We start from the raw sequence: 27,471 nt of genomic DNA, 5'->3' as shown, positions 1-27,471 counted from the left end.
AATTTGGAGATTAATCCTTTGTCCCTTGATTCATTTGCAAATATTTGCTCCCATTTTGAGGGTTGTCTTTTCGTCCTGTTTATAGTTTCCCTTGCTGTGAAAAAGCTTTTAAGTATCATTAGTCCCGTTTGTTTATTTTTGTTTTTATTTCCATTACTCTAGGAGGTGGGTCAAAAAGGATCTTGCTGTGATTTATGTCAAAGAGTGTTCTTATATTTTCCTCTAAGAGTTTTATAGTGTCCGGTCTTACATTTAGGTCTCTAATCCATATTGACTTTATTTTTGTGTATGGTGTTAGGGAGTGTTCTAATTTCATTCTTTTACATGTAGCTGTCCAGTTTTCCCAGCACCACTTATCGAAGAGACTGTCTTTTCTCCATTGTATATCCTCGCTTCCTTTGTCATATATTAGTTGACTATAGGTGCGTGGGTTTATCTCTGAGCTTTCTATCCTGTTCCATTGATCTATATTTCTGTTTTGGTGCCAGTACCATATTGTCTTGATTACTGTAGCTTTGTAGTATAGTCTGAAGTCAGGGAGACTGATTACTCCAGCTCTGTTTTTTTCACTTAAGACTGCTTTGGCTATTTGGGGGCTTGTGTGTCTCCATACAAATTTTAAGATTTTTTTTCATGTTCTGTAAAAAATGCCACTGGTAATTTGATAGGGATTGCATTGAATCTGTAGATTACTTTGGGTAGTATAGTCATTTTCACAATACTGATTCTTCCAATCCAAGAACATGGTATATGTCTCCATCTGTTTGTGTCATCTTTGATTTCTTTCATCAGTGTCTTATAGTTTTCTGGGTACAGGTCTTTTAGCTCCTTAGGTAGGTTTATTCCTAGGTATTTTATTCTTTTTGTTGCAATGGTGAATGGACTTGTTTCCTTAATTTCTCTTTCTGATCTTTTGTTGTTAGTATATAGCAGTGCAAGAGATTTCTGTGCATTAATTTTGTATCCTGCAACTTTACCAAATTCATTGATTACCTCTAGTAGTTTTCTGGTGGCATCTTTAGGATTTTCTATGTATAGTATCATGTCATCTGCAAACAGTGACAGTTTTACTTCTTCTTTTCTGATTTGGATTCCTTTTATTTATTTTTCTTCTCTGATTGCTGTGGCTAGACTTCCAAAACTATGTTGAATAATTGTGGCGAGAGTGGACATCCTTGTCTCATTCCTGATCTTAGAGGAAATGCTTTCAGTTTTTCACCATTGAGAATAATGTTTGCTGTGGGTTTGTCATATATGGCTTTTATTATGTTGAGGTACGTTCCCTCTATGCCACTTTCTGGAGAGTTTTTGTCATAAATGGGTGTTGAATTTTGACAAAAGCCTTTTCTGCATCTATCGAAATGATCATGTGGTTTTTAATTCTTCAATTTGTTAATATGGTGTATCACATTGATTGATTTGCATATATTGAAGAATCCTTGCATCGCTGGGATAAATCCCACTTGATCCTGGTGTATGATCCTTTTAATGTGTATTTGGATTCTGTTTGCTGGTGTTTTGTTGAGGATTTTTTTATCTGTATTCATCAGTGATATTGGTCTGTAATTTTCTTTTTTTGTAGTATCTTTGTCTGGTTTTGGTATCAGGGTGATAATGACCTCATAGAATGAGTTTGGGAGTGTTCATTCCCCTGCAATTTTTTGGAAGAGTTTGAGAAGGATGGGTGTTAGCTCTTCTTTAAGTGTTTGATAGAATTCACCTGTGAAGCCATCTGGTCCTGGACTTTTGTTTGTAGGAAGATTTTTAATCACAGTTTCAATTTCATTACTTGTGATTGGTCTGTTCATATTTTCTATTTCTTCCTGGTTCAGTCATGGAAGGTTATACCTTTGTAAGAATTTGTCCATTTCTTCCAGGTTGTCCATTTTATTGGCATAGAGTTGCTTGTAGTACTCTCTTAGGCTGCACTGTATTTCTGCAGTGTCCGTTGTAACTTCTCCCTTTTCATTTCTAATTTTATTGATATGAGTCCTCTTCTTCCTTTTCTTGATGAGTCTGGCTAAAGGTTTATCAATTTTGTTTATCTTCTCAAGGAGCCAGCTTTTAGTTTTATTGATCTTTGCTATCATTCTCTTGGTTTCTGTCGTTTATTTCTGCTCTGATCTTTATGATTTCTTTCCTTATGCTAACTTTGGGTTTTGTTTGTTCTTCCTCTAGTTCCTTTAGGTGCAAGTTTAGATTGTTTATTTAAGATTTTTCTTGTTTCTTGAGGTAGACTTGTATTGCTATAAACTTCCCTCTTAGAACTGCTTTTGCTGCATCCCATAGGTTTTGAATTGCCATGTTTTCATTGTCATTTGTCTCTACATATGGTTTGATTTCCTCTTTGAGTTCTTCAGTGATCTCTTGGTTATTTATTGACGTATTGTTTAGCCTCCATGTGTTTGTGTTTTTTGTGTTTTTTTCCCTGTAATTGATTTCTTATCTCATAGCGTTGTGGTCGGAAAAGATGCTTGATATGATTTCAATTTTCTTCAGTTTATTGAGGCTTGATATGTGACCCAAGATATGATCTATCCTGGAGAATGTTCCATGTGGACTTGAGAAGAAAGTGTAATCTGCTGTTTTGGGATGGAATGTCCTATAAATATCAATTAAGTCTATCTAGTCTATTGTTTCATTTAAAGCTTGTGTTTCCTTATTACTTTTCTGTTTGGATGATCTGTCCATTGGTATAAGTGAGGTGTTAAAGTACCCCACTATTATTGTGTTACTGTCGATTTCCTCTTTTATAGCTGTTAGCCGTTGCCTTATGTATTGAGGTGCTCCTATGTTGGGGGCATATATATTTATAATTGTTATATCTTCTTCTTGGCCTGATCCCTTGATCATTATGTAGTGTCCTTCCTTGTCTCTTGTAACATTCTTTATTTTAAAGTATATTTTATCTGATACGAGTAATGCTACTCCAGTTTTCTTTTGATTTCCACTTGCATAGAATATCTTTTTCCATCCCCTCACTTTCAGTCTGTATGTGTCCCTAGGTCTGAAGTGGGTCTCTTGTAGACAGCATATATGTGTGTCTTGCTTTTGTATCTTTTGTATCCATTCAGCCAATATGTGTCTTTTGGTTGGAGCATTTAATCCATTCACACTTAAGGTAATTACCAATATGTATGTTCCTATGACCATTTTCTTAATTGTTATGGTTTGTTTTTGTAGGTCCTTTTCTTCTGTTGTGTTTCCCACTTAGAGAAGTTCCTTTAGCATTTGTTGTAGAGCTGGTTTGCTGGTGCTGAATTCTCTCAGCTTTTGCTTGTCTGTAAAGGTTTTGATTTCTCCGTCGCATATGAATGAGATGCTTGCCGGTTAGAGTAATCCTGGTTGTAGGTTCTTCCCTTTCATCACTTTAAATATATCATGCCACTCCCTTCTGGCTTGTAGAGTTTCTGCTGAGAAATCAGCTATTTACCTTCTGGGAGTTCTCTTGTATGTTATTTGTTAATTTTCCCTTGTTGCTTTCAATAATTTTTCTTTGTCTTTAATTTTTGTCAGTTTGATTACTATGTGTCTCAGTGTGTTTCTCCTTGGGTTTATCCTGCCTGGGACTCTCTGCGCTTCCTGGACTTGGGTGGCTATTTCTTTTCCCATCTTAGTGAAGTTTTCGACTATAATCTCTTCAAATATTTTCTCGGGTCCTTTCTTTCTCTCTTCTTCTGGGATCCCTATAATGCGAATGTTGTTGCATTTAATGTTGTCCCAGAGGTCTCTTAGGCCATCTTCATTTCTTTTCATTCTTTTTTCTTTATTCTGTTCTGCAGCAGTGAATGCCACCATTCTGTCTTCTAGGTCACTTATCTGTTCTTCTGCCTCAGTTATTCTGCTATTGATTCCTTCTAGTGTATTTTTCATTTCAGTTATTGCATTGTCCATGTCTGTTTGTTTGTTCTTTAATTCTTCTAGGTTTTTTTTCTTTAATTCTTCTAGGTCTTTGTTGAACATTTCTTGTGTCTTCTTGAAATTTGCCTCCATTCTTTTTCCAAAGTCCTGGATCATCTTCACTTTCATTATTCTGAATTATTTTTCTGGAAGGTTGCCTGTGTCCACTTCATTTAGTTGTTTTTCTTGGGTTTTACCTTGCTCCTTCATCTGGTAGAAAGTCCTCTGCCTTTTCATTTTGTCTATCTTTCTGTGAATGTGGTTTTCCTTCCACAGGCTGCAGGATTGTAGTTCTTCTTGCTTCTGCTGTCTGCCTTCTGGTGGATGAGGCTATCCTCAAGTACTTTTATAGCATGAAATTTCAAATTAATTTGTTACTCATCTCAGTTTATTTAATTTTCTCTATAGTGGTCTTTCTCTCATATTCTTTTTCTCTTACTTCCTAAGTAACTTCGCTATGTGTTCTCTTGAATCACATTTGCTTCTCTTTTTATCTTTCCCCCCAAATCCCCTCCCCCACAGTAATCTATTCTCCCCTCCCCCACAGTAATCTATTCTAAGGAAGTAACCCAAGATACAACTGAAGGTTTATGTGCAAAGGTATATTGCTTATAATAGGAAACCTGGAAAAGACTAAAAATATATTTAACAATAAGGGATGGCTAAATAAATTCTGATACATCCAAATAGTAGGATTTTATACAACTATTAAAAAATATTTTCAAAGAATATATAATACATAGTGTGCTTATTTTACATGTCTTTCATTAAGCAAAAGAAAGCAATTTTCAAAATTATCCAAGATTTTTAACATATAAATTAAAGAAGTACAATACAGCAAAATGTCAGTATTTGTTACCTCAGATAGTTGAATTATATGTGTTTTAAGGTTGTTTCATAAATCACATTTTTCAACTTCTCTACATAGGACCTGTAATATTACCTTTTAGTGAGAAAATGGACAAGTATGGGTTTTTACTATTAAGTTTAAAAACCAAGGATGTTTTTTGCTAAGGAAAAATCCAGAATATAACTATATAATTATGAATGTTAGAGAGATGAAAAACAAACAAACAGAAATTTGGGCATAAATTTCCATAAGTGAGTAGGGCAAAATGATCCCAGGTTTACAAATAAGTTACCTGTAGAATATGTAGCCATCAATTTCACAGTGCTATTTAAAAACAGGTAATTTTTGTGATGTGTCAACAGTAGAAAAACACAAAGAAATCATTATTTATAGCAACATTATTACAATTCAAAAAAGGAGTGCATGTTTTGAAAACATCTTAAGGGTAAAATAGAATATTTTGATATTGAGCTATCTAAATTGAAATGGCTTTCAATAGCCTTGTTCTTTCATAAGAAATTTTCATGAATAGAATAGATACTAATCCGATTAATATTTTTTAGGTCTGCTGCTCAAAGCAGCCCAGGAAACTCTGTTCTTGCAAGAACTGTTCAGTAGATCACAATCTTTTTTTGTTGCTGTTAACAAGTTTTCTTATTTGATTTAAACCAGTGCCCTAACAATAAAGCACTTTGTGGTATTATAAAATAAATAACAGTTTAAAAATATGACCTGAAGAAAATTACCTTTGTAGGGGTTCAAATTGTTTTGTCTTGTTTTAATTTCATTGACATTAGCAGGCAGTTTTTTGTAGCCATGCTGTTTAATTCAAGCTCGTGACCTCTGAGCCTATGTTGTTACCTTGAGTTTGTGGGAAATTAGGTGCCCTCCCGTCTGAAGAGAGAGCAGTGAAGCAAGTAACCTTGTAAGCTCCCTCCCATGTCTCTGGGTCCAGGGCTTGGCAAATCAACTTCCTGGTGGACAGTATTCTGAAGCATGATGTCACAAAAACTGTTTCTCCCTAGGTGATTAAATTCTTCATATGAAATTAAGTGGGTCACACCAGCACAGGTTATATTACAAATTTTGTTCACACTGAGCGAGAAGTTAATCTTAACATTTGCAAAAGAGGATTTAAAACTTTGTGAAACCAAATATACTGACATCTTAAGAGAGACAATCAAACCAGTCGCTTTAGCCCCTGACAAAGGATGTTTGCTAATCATATTAAATGCTCTAGTAGCAGTCTACATTAACTACATAAACGATATGCTCTTAAATTTACAAAATGAAGAAGAATCAAATACATAACCAATCGGTAGGAGAAAAAAAGGCACACAGTAGAGACTCCCAAAGAAGTGAATGCAAGCAGTGAGTTTCTGTTCAGCCAGCCACACATGAGAATAGTTATGAATTATTCAAATTGTGGTCCTGTTAGCCTTTCCTTCATCAGCTGTCCTGAAGAGGATTAGGGGGTGCTGATTTTCCAGTGTAGGTGCTTCTTGCCTCTTTTTCTGCCTCACTTATGTGCTTTATAGAATTGTGTCGTCATGAATCACAACACTTAAGGATTTTTCAGATTTGTAGCAGTGCCAAAGCTATTTTAATAATCTCTACGGATTCATTGTAGGGCTTTTTTTTTTTTTTAATAATGTTAGAGAAATCTTGCTGTGTGCAACATTCATTTTATTCTTTCTGACAACTTCCTGCAATGAAAGTTTTTTCTCTCCCACGGGTCTTTCTTAACCCCTGGCTGCTTCTTTGCACTATGTCTTCAAAGGGATTTTGATGCTAATTTTCCAATGCAGTTGGCTTTGGTGTCAGGTAATTTCCTGAGTTAGATGACTGTGGAGAAAAACAGCTAAAAGGCTGTATTGGTGGGCAGTTTACAGCCCTTGTTACAGATGAAGGTGATTTTTTTTTTAATTGAAGTATAGTTGATTTACAATATTGTGTTAATTACTGCTGTAAGGGTGATCTTTTGAAGGCTACTGTCAATCCAACACTGATAAATTGTTTAAAATGCAATCTATGTATGTAGTTTCTAATCCGAAGCTCTTTATGATAAAAGTTCTTTATACCCCATTTTAATTTGAAAAAAAACACTAATAAATAACATATAGACCATTTCTTGAGAATCCAGGTAACAAAATGAACTGCTTTCCTTAATGTGTTTTTCTTTCATATTTAAAAGAAAATTTTAATTGACTACCAAGTTTAACATTCTTCCCACAGTCCGTTTTGCACTGAGAGTATGTATAACCTTTTTTTTTTTTTAACATCTTTATTGGAGTATAATTGCTTTACAATAACAACCTTTTGACTGGTTATCCCCCCCTAGCTGGTTTGGAGGTGGGAGCAAGCAACCCTAGATATTTGCCTGAAATGGCCGCTGTATTCATGCTGTGTCCTTACCCAAACTTATACTATGAAGCAAATGATCGATAATGTGTATCTGATTGAAAATGACAGTTGTATCAGCAAGAGAAAGTCAGGTGTCAATGCACTTTCTCATTGTCCCTCTTGTTAAAAAATCATAAACATTTTTACCAAATAGTACAAGCAATGATTTATTGAGCATTTAGTTTGTTTCCAAGCTCACTGCTTGTTACTTCCCTTGAACTATCTTATTTAATATTTTTTCATAACTCTTTAAAGTAGGAAGTTTACAGAAGAGTAATCTAGGTTTAGAGAGGTTAAATAATCTCTCCAAGATCCCAAACTAGCACGGGCGGGCGGGAGCTGTGTTTAACACCCACATCTGGGTAAGTCCACGATTGATCTTCTTAAGAACTCTGAGCTCCTACTGTCCAAGTCCTTTTGTGGTATAGAATATTAAGGAAAAACCTGTGCAGACCTCTTAAGGGTTTAACCACAAGAGGGAAAGCTTTGAACACAGTTCTGGAGGAGCTGAGGTTTCCTCCATGGCACTAAGATAAAACATTCATTTCCTGCTGTATCCATTTAAGAAATAGCAACTGAGCAAAATGAAAAGACAACCTACGGACTTGGAGAAAATATTTGCAAACAGTGCCACCGACAAGGGATTGATTTCCAAAATATGCAAACAGCTCATACAGGTCAATAACAACAACAACGAAAGCCAATCAAAAAATGGGCAGAAAACCTAAATAGACATTTCTCCAAATAAGACATACAGATACAGGTGGCTAATAGGCATATGTAAAGCTGCTCAACATTGCTAATTATTAGAGAAATGAAAATCAAAACTACAATGAGGTACCACCTCACAACAGTCAGAATGGCCATCATCAAAAAGTCTACAAATAATAAGTGCTGGAGAGGATGTGGAGAAAAGGGAACCCTCCTCCACTGTTGGTGGGAATATAAATTGGTGCAGCCACTATGGAGAACAGGATGGAGGTTCCTTAAAAAACTAAAAATAGAGCTACCATATGATCCAGCAATCCCATCCTGGGCATATATCTGAAGAAAAATCTACTTCAAAAAGATACAAGAAGTATCTTGAAGTAGAAAATATTCTACTTCAAAAAGATACGAGCTCCAATGTTCATAGCAGCACTATTTACAATAGCCAAAACATGGGAACAAAATAAATGTCCATAGACAGATGAATGGATAAAGAAGGTGTGGTATATATACAATGGAACATTACTCAGCTATAAAAAATGAATGAAATAATGCCATTTGCAGCAACATGGATGGACCTAGAGATTATCATACTAAGTGAAATAAGTCAGAAAAAGAAAAACAAATACCATATGATATCACTTATATGTGGAATCTAAAATATGACACAAATGAACTTATTGACAAAACAGAAACAGACTCACAGACACAGAAAACAAACTTATGGTTCCAAAGAGGAAAGGGTGTGGGAGAGGGATAAATTAGGAGTTTGGAATTAGAAACTACAAACTATTATATTTAAAATAGATAAACATAGATAAACAACAAACTCCTACTGTATAGCCCAGGGAACTATATTCAGTATCCTGCAATCAGCCATAATGGAAAAGAATATGAAAAAGAATAAATATATTTATTATTTATGCATATTAAAAACTGAATCACCTTGCTGTACACCAGAAACTAACACAACATTGTAAATCAACTATAATTAAAAAAAAAAAAAAAAGAAAATAATAAATAGCCCCTGAGCACTCCATTGGGCCAAAACTGTTGCTGATTACTTGGTGTATAAAGATGAGTAAGACATCTCCCTTCCTAGGAGAGTCCATATCTAAAGAGAGAAGTTAGGTATATAAACACATTATTATGAAATATGAGCTAAATTTAGGAAGTAAGCAAGATTGTGGAAGCAGGGTGGCAGTGCAAGGCCTGAGGGACAAAGCAGTCGCTGGCTGGAGGACAGACCCCTATGGTGGGAGGGAAGAACAGCGGCTGAAATAAGGTGAAGCCCCAGTCATCCAGGACTCCTCCATCAGCCTTCCTAAAGTATTGGGAAGAAAATGGAGGTGATTCCTTAAATCTTAATTATGTAGCCATTGGTTTGGGGATCCCAGGATTGTTCAGAGTTGATATTATCCCAACACCTAGATCTCTATTTTTAATATAGAGCCCCCAGATATAGTTTGGTTGATTCTAGTAGATGGATTAGGCTCCAAGATTCAAATCTACGAGCATTTTAAATACAACTGAAATCTAATCTGTTTAAGTAGCAGTTAAACACAGGGTTTCGATGAAAAGAAAATGAAGAATTTTACCTCCCACCTCTGAGCTGTGATTAGAAGTTTGCCCTAGAAAAATACTTTGAGACTAGCCCTTCATATAATGATGTAGTGATTTTCAGTGTCTGTGTTTATTGAGTCATTTCATGTATTTTTAAAAATATTTTTAAAGATGCAGTGAGATTAATGCTGCATTTCCAATGAGTTAGTAAGTGTCACTTCAAAATATTTGGTCAGCAGAAGTAGTAGATAATGATCAGTATTTCAAGGGATTAGTGGCAACTTAAAAGTGCATATAGGTATTTCACTAGTTGGTTTAAATGTCCTGGGAGCCCGTTTATTCTTACATCTCTGTTATTCATTTTTCTTTTTCTTTTTTCCTTGTTCATGAAGTTGAGTCAGCAACTGAAACATATTCAAATTAAACTTGTCATGCAGGAAAAAAAAACCTGACTTTGTCAGGGTGGGTGGAGGGGAAAAAAGCAACTTTTTGTCAGTCTTTTGTATTTCAGCAGCTGGATTCATTGCTACCATGGTAACGGACCACATGATGAGGTGTATTAGATTGCTGTGTGTTGAGCACAAGGGGAAGAATGAACACAGCGTTTTATTGAAGTTAAAGGTTACTTTGGAGTTTCTTCTGTGGAAATGTGTAAGGTCAAATACTCTAGTTTTCAGCATATGTAGTACTTTAGAGGAAGAATTAGGGGCATGTTGCTGCATTTAACTACAAAACCAGGTAAGGTTCAGTTGAATCTATGAAACTGACCTCCTCTTACTTCTTCTGTTGCAGTGGCATAACTTGCCGGGTGGAATTTCACTGTCACCCGCCCCCCACATGGGCACAGGACAAATTTCTCCTGTCTCCATACCCCAACTCCCCCACCTCCGATTTCATCTGTTTTTAATTTGAAAGTCTGAAACATTGTGAAATTGTATAGTTCTATGGTATTATGGGTGAGGGTGTGCATGCAAGTCAAAGAAAGAAAACTGGAAAGGAAGTCATAAGAATGCAATAATTCGCATCTTTGGATCAATGTAAACCTGAGAAAAGTGTTTCCTTGTTTTCTTCTTTGAAAACGGTCCACTTTTCTTAGAGGACACCTTATTAGTGGCATGGATCCAAAGCTGCTTGTCTCATATTAAATGAAGCCGTAGGACCAAGTTCTCCAGCATGTTATTCAGTGTATTTATTCTATCTGGGCTTCCATTCCTCTTTCTTTCTATTACTACCAACCTTATCCAACACAAAGAGTTCGGTTTTATCTGTAATTTTTACAATGTATTTTATTTCCATTAATATTCCATTCTTTCAGACACTGTGGTCGTATGTGTCATAGGGGATATGAAAATAGAAGTAAATACAATACGGGGTAGTAGAAAATGAACTCTTTTGCTTAGAGGCTGGTTAGAGCCGAATGTAAACAATTCAGTGTGGCTCCGTGAAGCATCAGGTCCCAGAGCACAGGCGACTCCTCATTGCGTTGTTTACGTATCACCCCAGCAGCTTGCTTCAAAAGGGGAGGCTTTGGTATGTGCGGAGCAAGTTAAAGAAGAAGAAAATTTATGAATAACTTGTTTTGATTTCTTGTTCCTGATGTTTGATGTTTAGCTTTCTCATAAGCCATTAGGATTTAGTTTCATTTTTTAGTTAAGGGCTAACCCAGGCAACTTTTCTCCTCCTTGAACAAAGTTGTCTTGGCAGCTTCAGAGACAAAACCTAACTAAACACTAGCAGAACCCACCGTTATTCAAGGGTATTCACTGCCCAGTATTCACTGGAGTGTTTTCTTATAGGAGAGGCTTTGAAAAGTACTTTTGAAAAATACTTTCTTAGCTAAAAGCAATTTATTTGCCACTAATTGGCACCTATTAGGATAAAATCCAATAAATTATCCCAGGGTTAGTCCTATACCACTCTTTCTTCAAAAAGGGACACTTAGATTTTTTAAAATTCATTTATGCTCTGTGATTTTCATTGCTATTTTCTTAGTCTCTCTAGTTTTCATACATTCAGGCCATCTTCTAAATTTGAGCAAGGAGTCATAATTATTCAAAACAATTTTTTGCCATGATTTCAAATAAGGGGAAGTATTTTCATGGTAACAAATATCAAAAGCATTATAATAGCACATTTGTAACATTTGTAAAATGTTCATACTTGTATTCAAATTCATTCTTTCTTTTTTCCCTTTGTTGCTTTGGATACAGAACAAGCTATGAGCATGTCCTCCAAAATATTTTCACAAGCCTAAGTTGTTATTACTTAAAAATAGGAAATTACCAAGAATTGGTGAAAGATGGTACCTGGTAAAATATTTTAAATTGTGAAATTCTCACAAGGTATTGGCAGTACCTGAGGTTGAAAGAGGGAGAGAGAGAGAAAGGCACAGAGAGACACAGAGAGAAGACACAAGCAAAGAAAAATAGACAAAAGGTAAAGCTAAAAGTGTGAATGATCTCTTAACCAAGCTTTCTTCTTTCTCTCAGTATTGGAATGGGTTAAACCTCTATATACAAAAAAGAGAGAAAGTATAGTGTGGATGAGGTGAAGTTAGCAAAGAATACTAGCATTCCACTTTTCCATGTTTCAAGTATGTGGTAAGGCATGAATAGTTCCTTTCTATTAATTGAAATGAAAACAAATTCCTATAGCTGAATATGTTTCAGTCCTTCCTGTTTTGGGCTAAGATATCAGCTAGCTTAGGCATTAGAGCTAGAAGTGTATAAAAATCAATATATACCCAATTTTTGTGATTTTTATACACTTGACACTAGGCCATATGCACATGTCCATTTTTAAGGTTATCATAACTGAGAGGTCCAGAAGATGGAAGCTCCTTTTAAATTTTATTTTTTAATAAGAATTGTATGTATTTAAGGTATACAACATGATTTGATATACATGTATGTAGTGAAATGATAACTACAGTCAAGCTAATTAACATATCTTCTGCTCAAATAGTTACCATTTTGTGTGTGTGATGAGAGCACCTGAAATCTATTAACAAATTTGTGTTATACAATATACGGAATTATTAACTCTAATCACCAGGCTGTACATTAGATCTCTAGACTAGTTCATCCTGTATAAGTGCCACTTCATACCCTTTGACCAACATCTCTGTTTCCCTCACCCCATATCCCCTGGTAGCCATCATTCTAACCTCTGCTTCTATGTATTGACCTTGTTTGGATTCCACATATAAGTGAGATCATACAGTAGTTTTCTTTCTGTGTCTGCCTTATTTCATTAGTATAGTGTCTTCCAGGTTCATCTGTTTTGTTGTAAATGGCAGGATCTTACTCTTTTTTAAGGCTGAATAGTATTCTATTGTAAGTATATGCCACAATTTCTTTATCTATTCATCTGCTGACAGACACTTAGATTGTTTCCATATCTTGGTTATCGCGATTAATGCTACAATGAACATGGGAGCACAGATATCTCTTCCGGTTCTGATTTAATTTCCTTTGGATATATACTCAGAAGAGGGATTGCTGGATTATACAGTAGCTCTATTTTGAGTTTTTATAGAAACCTCCACACTGTTTTCCATAACGGCTGTATGGAATACTTATAGTCTTAAGAAGCAAAATGACTTTTGATGTTCTTGCTTTAAATTAGAAATTTTGCAAAGATGTTTTGATTGAATCATTTTTGTCAGCTCTTGTTTAAATCATGCTTTATTGTTAATTTTGAATGGGAGTATTTCTTAACATTTTAGCTCTAATTTCTAGAGTTCCCTAGCCTCACAGACAAATAGCTAATTATCTGCAAACATTTACCTCTGTTAAGGAGATAGTTGTTCAAGAGTCATGATAAAGAAGAATCATATTGACTATTATAGGCTCTTCAACAAAACTAATGATAATTTTTCCACCCCAAGGCAATGTTTCTGAAATAGATGAAGATCAGGCCAATGAATGATGACTCAATATCAGCTAGATATTCTACTTTTAGGTGTTGCTATTTTTAAACCTATGACTTCATTAAAGTGGATTTTATTATTGACAACCATGTGGTTTTTTGTATGAAAAAATTGGACTCTTTTAAAATATTCTTAAATACTTCAAATGAAAAAAAGAGTAATTGTATCACGATCATGATCATGATGGTGATTATAATGGCAATAATGGTTAATTCAGAGAGAAAGACAGACTTCATTAGAAAGCTGTAAGCTCTGTATGTAGTCAAAGGCCAATGTTTTTAAGAAAGAAATGGAAAATTTCTAATAGGTGGTATGATTTTCAGATATTTCCTCCCAACTTTCATTAATTCCATTAATAGCATTTACAAATCACTAACAATAAGTGCTTGTTATGGTCTTCTCAGAGTTCATTATAAATGATGTTGACTTTGTTCAATAAGCAATAGAGGCTTCCATCAGTAAAGATTAAACTCACCAATAATTGTACAATGTGTGGGCCAGTATCTGATAGGAAAAGAGTAAGTGCATTGCTAGGAATGAACAATTTGTTACATTTTTAATATATAAAATGGTACAATCAACTGGTTTCACTTTCATGATAATATTAGCTTGATATATTTTAGAGTGATATTATTATTCCCCTCTACTTGGCACTTACATTATAAAATGTTCGCTCTTGACACCATATAAATATCTTAATTATCTTTTAAATTTTTAATTATTTGTTTTAAATAACAATGATATTTCATGTCTGAAACTTACTAATTTGGGTTTGTTTGGGGAAAAATTATACTTAGAAAAACCATTTGCCTCTACCTACCCTCACATGAAAAAAATAATAGCAGATGGATTAGTAATTCCAATATAAAATGTGGATCCATCAAAGAAGTAGAAGAAAATATAGAACTTGAGATAGAGCAGTATGCCTTCAAAGGCAGAAACCATAAAGGAATGGTTATATGAAACATTACTTCTGGAAAATGCTATAAGCAAAACTAAAAGTCAAATAGCAAACTAGAATCAATATTTGCAACATACATGAAAGAGAAAAGGTATCTGTAATATATAATGAAATCTCATAAATCAATAAGAAAGAGAACAGCACTAATTTTTTTTCCCCCTTGCAAAAGCTTCTTTATTTCTCAATTCCACCTTACTGCAGAACTCCTCAAAAGAGTTGTCTATTATCTCTATTTTATTTCCTATCCTCATATTCCCCCTTATATTCACTCCATTCAGGCTTTATAACTTTGGCAAAGTAATCAATCTTCATGTTTCCAGGTCCAATGATAATTTTTCAGTTTCATCTTGTTAACCGCCAGCAGTGTTTGACACAGTTGGTCATTTCCTCTTTCTTGAAATATTTCTTCACTTGGCTTTAAGGGCATCATATCTCTTTGATTTTCCTTCTACCTCATAGACCATTCGTTCAGAGCCTCCATTGTTGATTTCTCCTCCTCAGCATTTATTGGAGTCTACCAAGTCTTAATGCCCAGCTCTCTTCTCTTTTTTTTTTTTTAACATCTTTATTGGAGTATAATTGCTTTACAATGGTGTGTTAGTTTCTGCTTTATAACAAAGTGAATCAGTTATACATCTGTTCCCATATCTCTTCCCTCTTGCATCTCCCTCCCTCCCACCCTCCCTATCCCACCCCTCTAGGTGGTCACAAACCACCAAGCTGATCTCCCTGTGCTATGCGGCTGCTTCCCACTAGCTATCTATTTTATGTTTGGTAGTGTATATATGTCCATGCCACACTCTCACTTTGTCACAGCTTACCCTTCCCCCTCCCCATATCCTCGAGTCCATTCTCTAGTAGGTCTGTGTCTTTATTCCCATCTTACACCTAGGTTCTTCATGACCTTTTTTTTTTTTCCCTTAGATTCCATATATATGTGTTAGCATACGGTATTTGTTTTTCTCTTTCTGACTTACTTCACTCCGTATGACAGACTCTAGGTCCATCCACCTCACTACAAATAACTCAATTTCGTTTCCTTTTGTGAATGAGTAATATTCCATTGTATATATGTGCCACATCTTCTTTATCCATTCATCTGTTGATGGACACTTAGGTTGCTTCCATGTCCTGGCTATGCACTAATTTTTTAAGACCTTTTTTTAGTGCAGTTTTAGATTTGCAACAAAATTGAGGGGGGCAGTACAGAGATTTCCCATATACTCTCTGTCCCCACACCTGCATGACCTCCCTCATTATCAACACCAGTCACCAGAATGGTACAAAATTTTTTACCAAAGATGAACCTACATTGACATATAATAATCACCCAAAGTTCATAGTTTACCTTAGGGTTCACTCTTGGTGATGTACATTTTATATATATATATATATATATCCATTGTTATAATATCATATAGAGTATTTTCACTGCTCTAAAAATCCTCTGTGCTCTGCCTAGTTATCTCTTCTCCCCACACACACAAACCCCTCCCCCATCTCATTGTGGAAACAACTGATCTTTTTACTGTTGCTATAGTTTTGCCTTTTCCAGTATGTCAGGTGGTTAGAATTATACAGTATATAGCCTTTTCATATTGGTTTCTTTCACTTTATAATATGCATTTCAGTTTCCTTAATTTAACTTTCCTTCCTTAAAAGACATGGGTCTTTTCATGGCTTGATAGCTCATTTTTTTAGCACTGAATAATATTCCATTGTCTGGATGTACCACAGTTTATCTGTTCACCTACTGAAGGACATTTTGGTTGCTTCCAAGTTTTGGTAATTGTAAATAAAACTGCTCTAAACATCTATGTGCAGGTTTTTGTGTGGAAATAAGTTTTCAGCTTTTGGGGGATAAATAACAAAGAGTGCAATTACTAGAATATGTGGTAAGAGTATGTTTAGTTTTGTAAGAAACCACCAAATTGTCTTTCAAAGTGGCTATACCATTCTGAATTCCTACCAGCAATGAATGAGAGTTCCTGTTGCTCCACATCTCACCAGCATTTAGTGTTGTCAGTATTCTGGACTTTGGCCATTCTAATAGGTGTGTAGTGATATCTCATTGTTTTAATTTGCATTTCCCTAATGACATATGATGTAGACATTTTCCATATGCCTGTTTGACATCTGTATATCTTTTTTGGTGAGGTGTCTGTTTAGGTCATTGGCTCATATTTTAACCAGATTGTTTTCTTATTGTTAAGTTTTAAGAGTTATTTATATATTTTGAATAACAGTCCTTTATCAGATGTGTCTTTTGCAAATATTGTCTTCCAGTCTCTGGCTTGGTCTTCTCATTCTCTTGATATTGTCTTTCACGGAGCAGCATTTTTAATTTTAATGAAGTTCAGCTTATCAATTATTTCTTTCATGGATCATGTCTTTGGTGTTGTATTCACTATTATTTTTAAAATACCTACAAATTAAACAAAGAAATGCCATTTTAATCTTTAGCAAATATTTTTAAAAGAGAGAAGCAAGAGGAGGAGAGAGGGTGATAACACCCAGTGTTAGGAAGAGGTGGAAAATGCTGCTATTGAGAGTATAAATTGACACATTGGGGAGGGGGTCAGCCTAGAAATGTGTAACAAAGGCTTTAAAAATTACACACCCTTGGACCCAACAATTCTACTACTAGGAAAATATCCTAACAAAATAAAAGGTCAAGCATATACACAGGGTTTTTCATTGTTGTGATGTTTATGAGTATAAACAAGGCCAGTCATTATGAAAAAAAATATCTGAGAAATGTAACAAACATGCCAGCTTATGTTTCTGCTCTGATAGCTCTAAAGCTGTAAGAAGTCATAGACATGGCTCTGTGCTTACCTAAAGCTAAACCTGCTTCACTGCTCCTCTTTTTAGTTAGAACATGTATAGGCAGCAAGTTGTAGAGAAAAGGGTCTTGACTTGAGTCAGAACGCCTGGGTCCTACTGTGGACTAGCTGAGATAATCTAAGTATACAAATATAAGGCATTATTCAAATGCTAATGTTAGAGAGTAGAAAAGTTTATCAATCCCTTTATCCACATATATGCATTTGTCTTCACAACTGATGTTTTAAATTAAAAGTCCCCTATCAAATTGGGGGAGAGAGAGTACATTTTTATAATTGCACTGAAACAAAGTGCCAGATGGTGAAATCTGGAATGGCTTGACTTTGATAGAAAACAGCATAATATTTTGAATAGGATATGCTTCCCAATTGTTATTGTTTGAATTTCATTTAAAAGAAATTTCTGCTCATATAAGGATGGCAGAGGATAATTGATGTCAACTGTAGTCTAGCATTTAGGTGTAGTGGAGATGGCAGAAATCTAGAGGAGTGTTGTTCAATGGAAACTTCTGTGGTGTTAGAAATGTTCTGTGTCTACACTGTCCAGTACAGTAACTACTAGCCACATGTGGCTGCTAATCACTGAAAATAACACTAGCATGACTAAGGAACTATATTTCTAATTTTATTTAATGCTAAGTAATTTAAATTAAATAGCCACATTTGACAAGTGCTTTCCTCTTGGACAGTGCAGCTCTAGAATTAAGCACAATAAATCTGTGAGGATTTTCTATGTAATTATTTAAGTTTGTATTTAATTTAATGTATGAATTCATTTCAAGCATCTATGATGAATTAGGGTGACATAGGATGAAAAGGTGAATATTCTTTATGAAATTTCCCTTCCATACTGATCAGAGAGATACTTTGATTCTGGAGCCTGTTAAGTCCAAGGTTTCCCATAGAAGTCTTGGTCTCAAATATTCCTTAGCCTTGCTCACTCAAGAATTCTAGTGTTCATTCACTTTCTCGTTGATTAAAAAAAACCACTTAGGTTGAATTTATATGTGTCAGTGTGTAAGAAAAAATGCACTATTTTCCCTTATTCTCACACTACTACCACACTCACAACACTTCTTACCAATAACACGTCTTACCTCATGTGCTCGACGGGCAGTGAGGCCAAACAAATCGAAACGTTGGAGTTTGGAGCAGAGAAAGGTTTATTGCAGGGCCATGCAAGGAGACGGGTGGCTTGTGCTGAAAAGAAAACCCAAACTCTTGAAAGGGTGTCAGCAAAGCACTTTTAAAGGCAAGGGAGGGGCGAGGTTGGTTGTTGCAGACTTCTGGTGGAGGAATCCTTTGTTCTTGCAGCTGTCCATGTAGGCCAGGTCACGATGTACCTGTAAATGTCCAACAAAACAAATGTTATTCTCTGTTCTGCAACTTTTTATCTGTATATGAATGGACTCTTAAAGGTCAGAACCATGAGAATAGGCCATCCTGTGGATTTCAGGCTATAGGCAACATTCTTTTACGAAAGGTGCAGAGCCAGCATGACTAAGCACAGGTCAACAAAGCACAAAAGCTAAAGCAAAAGGAACAGATCTAATATGGGGTCAGATTTGTTCTTCGCTATTACGTGCTGACACCAGATGTATGGATTTTCCAAACCAAGCAATTATGACTAACTGCCTGGAGTCAGTGTCAGATCCCTCAGGGTAAGGGCTCAGTTGCACAGACTGCCCCCACTCCTACTTCACATGCCAGTTGCAAGTCCAGGTTGTCACCTGTGCTTCTCACAGACTGGCTACAAATTGGGAGGTTCCCACAACCACCTCCTCCGTTTCAATAGTTTGCTAGATCAGCTCACAGAACTCAGGAAAACACTTATGTTTACTGGTTTATTGTATAGTATTGTATAATATTATTGTATAGTAAAGAATATGATAAAGGATACGGATGACCAGCAGATGAAGAGATACATGGGTGAGCTCCAAAAGGGTCCCAAGCACAGGCAGTTCTGTTCCTGTGGAGTTGGGATACAGCACCTTCCCAGCACATGGATGTGTTCACCAACCCAGAAGTTCTCCAAACCCCATGCTTTTGGAATTTTCATGGAAGCTTCATCATGTAGGCATGATCATTCATTAACTCAATCCCCAGTTCCTCTCCTGGAGGATAGGGATGGGGCTAAAAGTTCCAAGCTTCTAATCATGGCTTGGTCTTTCTGGTGACCAGCCTCCATCCCAAAGCTACCCAAGAACCCACCCAGAGTCACCTCATTAAAACAAAACTCCTATCATCTAGAAAATTCCAAAGGACTTAGGAGCTTGGCATCAGGAACCATGAACAAAAACCAAATATTAGCACAAAAGATGCTGCTAGTGTTCTTATCACTTAAGAAATTACAAGGATTTTAGGAGCTCTGTGCCAGCAACTGAGGGCAGAGACCAAAATATTTTTTTTCTGTTATTTTAAAATCAGACACTGTACTTGACATTGAAAAGATAATGTCTCTCCAGAGTCCCTAGATGAAGAGTTTCCTTGGAATATGATTAGGAGTCATATGATACAGAACAGATATTATAGAGGAGGGGTGAGAAAGTGCTTTGTGAAGAAGGAAGCACTGGGATAAACTTTTAAAGTAATATGCATTAAATAGGAGGCTGGGGAAAAGAGAATTTATAGAGAGGGAACAGTATAGAAAAATCAGGGAGAAATGAGAATCAGAAATCTCTGGAAATGTAAGCTAGTCATGAAGATGTAACGAGGATAGAATTCAGAAAGATGTTCAGGCATCACCAGATCATCATCACCACCACCATCACCACCATCATCACCACCACCACCACCACTATCACCACCAGCACCATCATCACCACTACCACCACCATCACCACCACCATCACCACCATCACCATCACCATCACCACCACCATTATCATCATTACCACCATCGTCATCACATCATCTTCACAATCACAATAACCACGTACTGGACACTTAGAATTAGGCCAAGCACTTTTCATGCATTATTTTATTTGATTCTCACCACAACCTATGAAGCAAATATCGCCCTCATTTATTGATAAGAAAACTGCATCACCAGTAAGTAGCAAGCTGGGACCTCAGGCCAGAGGCAGCCCTGTTAAGCCATGCTGAGTCTCCACCTCTGCTGAGTGTTATCTCTCTTCTATGGAATTTAAACTGCTTTATCCTGAATAATCTGGTTAACTATATACATTTAAGGAGATTCATACCGTCAGCAGCACAGAAAATAGACTAGAGGGAAGACATACTTGATGGATGGAAATAAGTGAAGAAGTTGTTAATGCTACAATCCAGAACAAGGATAAGAGAGGTTCTGAGCTAAGGAAGTAGCAGTGGAACTTGAAAAGGAGATTGTTTGACTCCTTTGTCAGGTGTTGTGTCAGGTGTCTGTCTTTACAGTAAGTCAGGTAGAGAACATCTGACTTATTTTTTTAAGCCTCCCTGAAAAGTGTCAATTCCTATACACAGCACTAGAGCAAGATTATTGTGGCCAAGGAAACAGCATATTTTATAATATGCAAGTTGTCCTAACAAGATTAGCCTGCATAAATCATTCTGTTGGAAGCAAGTGTCACTACATCATCTATGTTGTTGAATGTGTGGCTCATCACAATACTATGTGAAGACGTAAGATAACTAAGGTGGGAACTTTATATTCATGAAATTTTCCCTTTCATAAAAATCTTACTGTTTTTTGATATTGATGAATAGTGATTTTTTTTCTTTCCAACATCCAAGAATTTTTAAAATACATAATCAAAGCTCATTTTGAAAGTTCAAAAGACAGTTCCCTTTATCATTGTGAAAGCAGTCTTCAACTTGAATTTCTGATTTGGGTACATTATTAGTCTCCTGCCTTTGCCCCATTTGGGTAGATTTTTTTTTTTCTTTTGGCAGCGTATCCAAGTTCATCTATGGGTGGAAGATAGTAGAAGCTGGTACTTCCAGCATCAGAGATCTACATTTCCCAAGAAATTAATTTTGATTTCTTCCAAAGTCTTACGATTCTGGTAAAATGCAGAAAAAGAAGGTGGAGGAGATGGAGTGTTGTCTTGGAGATAAAGAGCTGGGGGGAGGAGGAGAGGGTATTGCTGAAGGGGATGCACAGTAGCCTGACATTAAGGAGGACTTTGGTGGTAACTGCCGGCCAGAGGAGGTAAGGAGGGAATAGCAGCCATTTGGCCAATGGGCTGACGGTGGAATTCTTTCCAGTATTTTGGATGACAGTGGGAAACACAAACATACTAGAAGACACACAGGAGCACATTATATGAAAGTTCTGTGAATTCTCTGATATAATAAAATAGAATACTTTCTAAGCACCAGATACTATTCTAAATGTTTTTTGTTTAACTCATTTAATTTTAATTTATCCTCATTTAGAGAAAAATACCTAGCACATAGAAACCACCAAATATATATAAGTACTTATTGTTTTTCCTTTAATCCTCACAATAACCCCATGAATCAGGTACTTTAATCATCTTTATTTTACAGATGAAGAAATTAAGTCTGAGAGGTTAAGTAATCTCTCCAAGGGCGTACAGTTGATGAGAGAGAGCGCTATAGTTAGTGCGGTTCAACCACTATGCCATCTTGCCTTAATCTATGTAAAAGCTATCATATGTAAAGAGATAATACTTGTAAAGTGCTTACAAAGTATCTGACATTTGGTAAATTCCTAAAGATGTTAGCAATTATTATTATGTAATAAGATTTAGAAAACGTTCTGGTATTTATATTGTTCTATACAACATTGCTCAGAAATAGTAACATTTTTAGGGCAGCTTTGGATTTTTCTTATGTCAATTTAAGTAAAGCTTTGTTTATGACCATGCCATTATAAATTGGAGGAATCCTCTTTCTATCCAAATACTATCTATCTGTTTGACTGGCACAGTTGAAGTTTTCACCTCAAAGAATGTGCCTCATAGAAATGTTCCATATACACATCTATGTAGCTTTGACCTTTTGACAGAGAGTGATTAGTGAGAGCAAGTGAAATCCCCTTCCATGCTTGGTATTTCAATAATATGTCAATTTGTTCATTGCCATCTTGTTAGGAATTAAATGCTCTGACATTTGTATAACCTAAGGGAGCTAGTGAGCCGCTGACAGCCAGGAAGAGGAATCAGGCCAGAGGCTGGAAAGACTAGTCACAGGGGATGGATAGGTAACAGAGTTCTCAAGGTCACGCAGTGGTTCCAGGCAGAACCCAACCAGCCCCTAGAACAAGGTCAGGTGCAAACTTGGGCTCTGATCTCCTTTCCCAATAATATGGGTTAGTTGGGGGTAGGTGGATTGTCATCCTCTGTACCGAAAGAATGTTACAGAAGATTAGGTGATGTGAAATCTATCTGAAGTAGAACGTCAACAGGTGCAGAATTACAGATACTTAGACATCATAGACACAGGTGGTGCAGGAACAACAGCCCTGTTGTGCTGGAATTCCTGGAGAGAATGATGCTGCTCTGGCTGGTACATGAGAAATGGGCAGCAGACGAGGCAAAGGAGGCTTGAGGACACCACAGCTCAGGACGGTAGACATGTGGGGACCTTAGAGGGATTCAGGAGACTGCAGAAGAGAGAGGGCAAGGTGGAGCCTCAAGCTGGGTGACCTTATCTTTATCTGTGACCTCAGAGTGTTGGTGCTAATGATGTCATTGGGCGAGTGTGCCAGGCTGCCGACCCCAATAAGAGGATGACAAAGGAGACCAGCAGACCTCCCACCTCTCTGCTACTAGGGAAGGGTGGCCTGGGGGAATGGGGTGGGAAAATCTCTCTGGATGTTTGTCTTCTACTTTGGCATCCCCATCCCAGTTGACTACTTCTCCATGAGCTTAAATGGCAGTAGTTTCTTTCAACAATTGAGGAGTGTGTTGATAATGCTAGTGGTCCATAGGGTCTCCAAAGCAATCTCTGTGAATGTTACATGTAGTTTATTATCCGGAGAAGTAACAGGCTCTTATTAACCATAATAACTAATATTTTGTATTGTGATTTACTGTTTGCAAAGTATTTTGATTGCATTGTATTTGAATCTCCTAACAATCCTGCAAGGAAGATGATGTCATCATTTCTTTTTGAACGAGGAGGAGAATCAAGCTCAGTGTATGTTTCGCAGGCACTGAGTTAGCAAGCAAAGCATAGATCTTTTTTTAAATTTTTTTATTGAATTATAGTTGACTTACAATGTTGTGTTAGTTTCAGGTATACAGCAAAGTGATTCAGTTATACACACACACGCTTGTATATATATTCTTTTTCAGATTCTTTTCCATTATAGGTTATTACAAGGTATTGAATATAGTTCCCTGTGCTAGATAGTTGGTCCTTGTTGTTTATCTCTTTTATATATAGTAGTGTCTATCTGTTAATCACAAACTCCTAATTTATCCCTCCCCCCTTCCCCTTTGGTAACCATAAGATTGTTTTCTATGTCTGTGAGTCTGTTTCTGTTTTATAAACAAGTTCGTTTGTATTACTTTTTTAGATTCCACATAGAAGTGATATCATATATTTGTCTTTCTCTGTCTGACTCACTTCACTTAGTATGATAAACCCTAAGTCCATCCATGTTGCTGCAAATGGCATTATTTCATTCTTTTTTATGGCTGAGTAATGTTCCATTGTGTGTGTGTGTGTGTGTGTGTGTGTGTGTGTCTGTGTGTGTGTGTGTGTGTGTCACATCTTATGTACCCATCCGTCAGTGGACACTTAGGTTGCTTCCATGTCTTGGCTATTGTAAATAGCGCTGCCATGAACATTGGGGTGCATGTATCTTTTTGAATTAGAGTTTCTGTCTTTCCCAGATATATGCCCAGGATTGGGATTGCTGGACCATATGGCAACTCTATTTTTAGTTTTTTAAGGAACCTCCATACTGTTCTCCATAGGGGCAGCACCAATTTACATTCCCACCAACAGTGTAAGAGGGGTCCCTTTTCTTCACACCCTATCAGCATTTATTATTTGTAAACTTTTTGACAATGGCCACTCTGACCATTGTGAGGTGATACCTCATTGTAGTTTTGATTTGCATTTCTCTAATAATTAGCTGTTTGAGCATATTTTCTTGTGCAAAGAAAGCATAGGATCTTAATTTACTGATCTAGTAAGGCATGCTGCTTCGCTCAGAACCCGTCTCATCTTTAAAAGTAAAAATTTCCTCAGCTATTTGCTTTTAGAAACTTGCTATTATAAATGAAGAGCTCTTGCATTTGTTCAGATTATTCAGATTAAATCCTCTTTTTCATCAATACTTTCAAGTTTATGTACACAGTAGGTACTTAATAAGTGTTAACTGCCTGATTAATGTCTCTTTGAGCTCCTCAAAAGTAATCATTCTGATTCTCACACATCTGATGAAAAGATTATTTGGGAATGGAAGAGAGTAGTCAGCAATTACAATTCCCAATATGGGAAACTAATATGAAAAAAAAATATGTAAAGCAGTTCTTTTGAATTTAAGAAAATGATCTAACCTCTAACATCTAAATGAGAAGATTTAAAATAACTCAAATGGCCCAAACCAAAAGGCAACAAGGCAGATACTTTATGCCTACGTAAAACCTATAAAAGAACATTATTCTGAGACCCCTAAACTACTCTCGCTCATATTCACACAACAGCCAAACAGCATACAATTTTATCTTCCTGATGCAACGTCCTGCTGTATTCCTAGGTATGTGTTTTGTCTTCATGTTACTCACCATCTATCTTCTTTACAGCCCTCATTTACCCAACATTGCCCATGAGTTTAACCATTTTTCTTGTCTACCAGAGATATCAAAAATACTCTTTCCCTGGCTAATTCTCTGTGGGAACCAATGATTAATGTCTGGGCAGGAGAAATGAAGCCAGAGTGTATGATTGTCAGCAACAGTTTTTTTCAATTTGGCTAAACTGAAGTTATTTAGTGAATATCGCTGCTTTTTAGGTTTCCTTCTGCTTGTACTTCTCCTTAAAATGTAAAAAACAGCCATTCTAAATTGCAACATTTATCACCTTTGGTATTTAAAATTGTATTAAAATAATCCTTTGGGTTTAAATGTTCTCTTCTGACAGTAATGCTAGGATCTGAGACTCTTGTTTAGGATTAAGGTGAGGCAAGAAAAGAATGTTAAAATGAAGGATGGCTTTTCTTACCAGCTATTAAATATATTATAAAGCTATAATTATAATTAAGTTGAACTATAATTAAAGAGGGTGTTGATATAGACAAAATCCTGGAATATAAACAAATACTAACATATGTATTAATATATGCTAGATGAGGCAGCACATAGCAATAGGGAAGATCATTATTTTTATTATGCAGTAAATCTTATGGAGAAGGAAAAGGTCTTCATTCATACTGCAAAATAAATTCCAAACAGATTAGACTTAATACTTATAATAATAATTCAAATTACAGAAATTAGAAGAAAATATTGAAGAATATAAAAAGAGCTTTATTGAGATATAATTGATAGTAAACTACACTGTTCAAAGTATACAAATTAAGTTTTGGCATAATGTGTATCTCTTTTAAGCCATCTCTAGAATCAAGATGGTAAACATTTCTATCATCCCCAAAAGTTTCTTCATACCCTCTTGGTAATGCCACCCTCCCAGCCCTCTCCTATTTTTAAGCAACCACAGATCTGCTTTTGGTCACTATAGATTAGTTTGCATTTTGTAGAGTTTTGTATGTGGAATCATACAGTGCATGCTATTTTCTTCTGGTTTCTTTCACTCACCATAATTATTTTCAGGTTCAACCATGTTGCTGAATATACCAATAATGTATTCATTTTTATTGCTTTGTTTATTTACTGTTTATCCATTCACCTGTTGATGGACGTTGGTGTTGTTTCAAGATTTTTTTAACGTATACTTGATATACAATATTAGTTTCACGTGTACAACATAGTGATTCAATAATTTGCTAGATTATACTCCATTTAAAGTTATAAAATATTGGCTATATTCCCTGTGATGTACAATACATCCTTGTATCTTATTTATCTTATACATAGTAGTTTGTACTTCTTAATCCTCTACCCCTATAATGACCTTCCCCCCATCCCTCTCCCCACCGATAACCACTGGTTTGTTCTCTATCTCTGTGAGTCTGTTTCTGTTTTGTTATATTCATCCAGTTTTTGACTATTGCAAATAAAGCCACTATGAACATCCTTTAAATGGATATCTATTTTCTTTCCTTTTGAGTAAGTACCTAGAGGAATTTTAAATGATCTGTAAAAGGGAAAGGTTTTATAAGTATAAAAATGAAGATTCATAATAGAAAAAAGTTATATTTGACAATAACATTTTAAATTTCTGCATATCAAAAAATGTCATTAAAATGACAGGTTAAATAATAGTCAAGGAAAATATACAGGTAATTCTAACCTTAAATATAAGATTCCTTTCTATAGGCAAGGCATGGAAAATTGTATATCTGATGTATCAGTTAATCCTCACAACAGTCCTAAGAGGTAGACACTGTTATCTCAGTTTAAGGCAGCCCAGAATTGCCTCCCTGTGTAGAAATGGGGCATATATTATATGCAGATGGTGTACCTGTCAGGGAAAATTCAGTGTCCTAATGTAGAAGAGTATATATAAAACGTAATAGAAATAATTCATGAAATGGAAATGTCTGATATTCATATGTGAGATAATAGGTCAATAACCTTAATCTGTAAAGAACTTGGGTAAAATATGTATGAAGACACTAAGACAGAGGTAAAATGGGAAAGGGACATAAATAGTAGTTTGCAACCAAGTGAAAGTAAAAATATATGAAAAATACTAAACTTCACTTTTGATCGAAGAGATTAAAAATAAGGTAAAGCTGTAACCCCTTTCAAATTAGCAAATATTTTTAGATATTTTGTTGTTGGGTCATTTTGCTTTATTTTGAAAGTGGTAATATGTAATGTTAGTGAAGTTGGAAGCCCTTCTCATACTTTACTGGTAGAAGTACAAATTAATACAATCATTCTGGAAAAATTTGACAGTATCAGTAAGTATCAATGACTTTGAAAATAATTACACCCTTTGATAAAAATTTCATTCTTGGAATCACCCAAAGAAATACTCTGAAAGGGATACAAAGATTTATGTGCAGACATCTTCCTTTTTAGAATTATTTATAGCAGTGAAAAAATTGGAAACAACCAAAAGTCCTATAACAGGAAAATGAATAGCTAAAGTCATTCCATAGTTAGGAAATCCTATGCAAATCCTATAGCATAAACTATTGGTAGGAGTGGAAATTACTACAAATTTTCTGGAAAGCAGTTCAATAATATTTTTAATTGACTTC

General features: G+C 35.8%; 1 protein-coding gene across 15 annotated transcripts in view; it reads left to right on the top strand.

The window, feature by feature from the left end:
• DTNA (dystrobrevin alpha) overlaps window positions 1-27,471 on the top strand; it is a 390,818-nt gene that overhangs the window by 209,132 nt on the left and 154,215 nt on the right. Inside the window, exon 1 of one of the 15 annotated variants that reach the window (XM_079942544.1) lies at window positions 9,838-10,162. The exons of the other annotated variants lie outside the window; for them this stretch is intronic. The gene's annotated coding sequence lies outside the window, so the exon portion shown is untranslated. Of the gene's footprint in view, window positions 1-9,837; window positions 10,163-27,471 lie in introns of those variants that run through there. 15 annotated transcript variants of the gene reach the window in all.

This window comes from Stenella coeruleoalba (assembly GCF_951394435.1).
Source record: "Stenella coeruleoalba genome assembly, chromosome: 14".
Taxonomy (NCBI): Eukaryota; Metazoa; Chordata; class Mammalia; order Artiodactyla; family Delphinidae; genus Stenella; species Stenella coeruleoalba.
This window is presented reverse-complemented; position numbering and strand designations above follow the sequence as displayed.